Consider the following 2,848-nt stretch of genomic DNA (forward strand, 5'->3'; position numbering starts at 1 on the left):
GTGAGATCTCTCACATGTCTCGCCCTTGCTACATAAAATGACAGCACCACTTGTTCTATGTGTATTATTGTATATAGATATATATGTATATGTGTATATATATATATATATCTTCCCTTATTGTTTTAGAACTGTTAAGTGGACCTGAGGAAGGCATCAGCAGATGTCGAAACGCGTTGTCCTTATATCATTAATAAAATTAGTTATCCTGTACCGCCTGAGTCTCTCCGTCAATTCGACATCTGAGCAGCACCTCCATTAGCCCGGCTTTTTTTCCATGGTGTCCCTGCATGTCTGGATTAATGAAGGGCAATAGAAATATCATCAAATAAATATCCTCAATGCACAAAGTAAAATACACAAAAAAAAAAAAAAAAACCTCTCCTCTACTGCCCTTTCAAATTACTCAAAGTGATCATACATTTCCATAAGTCTTTAGGCTACAGAGAAATAAATGTTATTTTTAATTCCAAACATAATAAACAGCAATGGTTTTATTCAAATCATTAACTTTTATCAAATATTAAAACAGGTGCCAGATATGCTTTGAATTTAAGTAATGGTGAGTAATTCTCTTACTCAGAACAAGCATACATCAGTACATACATCAGTATTTAAGTGAACAAATGGGTAGATTATTCTTGCATTTCCTGATATTTGACACACAGCAAGCTCATGTCTAGCTCCCAGGACAATGCAATTCTTCTGATGATGAATATATAAATTAGAATAAGGATACTGAAGAAAATGCAATGTCTAAATGCATCTTTTATCTAGCCAACAGTGAAACAGGACAAATGCAATATATGGGACACTATTCTCATGGGTTTTTAATTTATAATTATAACATGTTTTGCCACTTTACAATTGATAATGGACTTGCCAAGGCTTTCTTAGCCATAACCATATATTAAAAAGCATGTGTACAGCAGTTTCAGGTGTAGACTATTACCATGAAACAGTTTACAAGACAGATTAGACACAATGGGTATTCATCTAGGCAGTATGCTACTATTGTTGAATACAAAAGTTGCACATTTTAAAAAAAAATTAAATTTTCTGCACCCCCTACAGCACTTTCATAAAAATTAGGGATATCTTAGAAAGGATATGTTCTTCTGTGACCTGACATATTTGAAAATAGCTTAAACCAGAAACTTGTCTAATGACATCATCTCATATAGATATTATTATAGATGTCAATGTGAGACTATTAGCTGCAGCCCCTGGTTATCAATACCAGTTGAGTGCTACTCCCTCTCCACAGCAGATCCTCAATACCCCTCTTCCCAGGTCTAACCTGTATACCCTGGAGAGGGAATGGGTTAAAAGGTTTCTGAATTCACTCCTTAAAGCCATGTTTACATGGAGTAATATTGACTAATACTGGGTAAAAATAGGCAAATTTTCTTATACTAATGTATTCCACAGAACGCTGTGTGTAAATGGAAGCCACAATCCTGATCCCTCTGCCAGAAGCCTGATAATAACACTAAAATCCACAGTGGACAAATCCTATAGGGACTATACAAGGATCCACAGCAAAGAAGTGATCCTTCCCAGCCTTTGTGTGTAAGCTCATTATAGGAAGACCTTCTGTGCATTCCTACACAAACCTAACTGCTGACTACAAAATCCAGCAAGCCCTTGTCAAGGCTCATATAAAATGAAGACCAGAACAAGTAGTAAACAGAGCAAAGCTGTGGTGCGGCAGACCAGTCTGTTGGCAAAACCTATGCAAAGCGCCCTAAATGCAGCATAGCCCCTTCAACCACATAGTAGCAAACTAAAAAGCATGTGCATGTGAAATGTATCACCCTGATGAAGACAATATGGGGGAATTTATCATTATATATACAGTTTTCACTGTCTATATTGCGCACTCTTTTTTGCGTAATTGCATTTTTTGCATGTTTTTGTGCCATTTTTTATAGAACTTTATAAGTGGAATTCTAAATCATGGTGTACAGTAGAGCTGATTACGTGGTGGGCATTGATTTATGAAATGCGTCTTTTTTCTTTACACGCACAAATTTTGTGCAAGTCCTGATTATACACTATCAAGGTGTATGCAGCAGAGCTGAGTGTGTGATTGTGTGTATGCAGCAGAGCTGAGTGAGTGATAGTGTGTATGCAGCAGGGCTGAATGTGTGATTGTGCATATGCAGCAGAGCTGAGTGTGTGATTGTGTGTATGCAGCAGAGCTGAGTGTGTGAATGTGTGTATGCAGCAGAGCTGAGTCTGTGATTGTGTGTATGTAGCAGAGCTGAGTGTGTGTGTGTGGTCATGCATCCACATAATCACACATTCAGCTCTGCTACATACACATGCCGCACACTAATTTCTGCTACATGTACATAATCACACACTCAGCTCTGGTACATGTACACAGTGTTTACCAACATGGGTGCCTCCAGCTGCATCTCCCAGCATGCCAAGTTTTGAAACACTTGGAGGCATTCTGGTTGGTAAAACTGATATAGAGGTAAGGGGACAGATTGTTTAGCAAAATTACATATTTTTTTAAACCCAGACATTCTGTGTACTTTATAAAGATTTAAGATTTTACTATTGTTAAGAGTTTTGTTTGGCACACACTGCTGCTCCAGCACTTCTAGCTATGTGAGCAGTGTACCGAGGGTGTGGAAAGAGTGAGGTTGAGAAGGAGTGCACGGTAGAGCGAGCGGGATGTTTCTATATTCCCGCAAACTTTATCAAAGGACATGCGCAACTTTTGTAAATTTTGAGCAAGAGTGTAAATTAGACAAGCAGTATAAAGGGGGTAGATCTGTGTCTACAATAGACACCTAATGAGAAATGTCCCCTGTACGTTTATCTTCCTGGTTCA

Source organism: Hyla sarda, chromosome 5, assembly GCF_029499605.1.
Source record: "Hyla sarda isolate aHylSar1 chromosome 5, aHylSar1.hap1, whole genome shotgun sequence".
NCBI lineage: Eukaryota > Metazoa > Chordata > Amphibia > Anura > Hylidae > Hyla > Hyla sarda.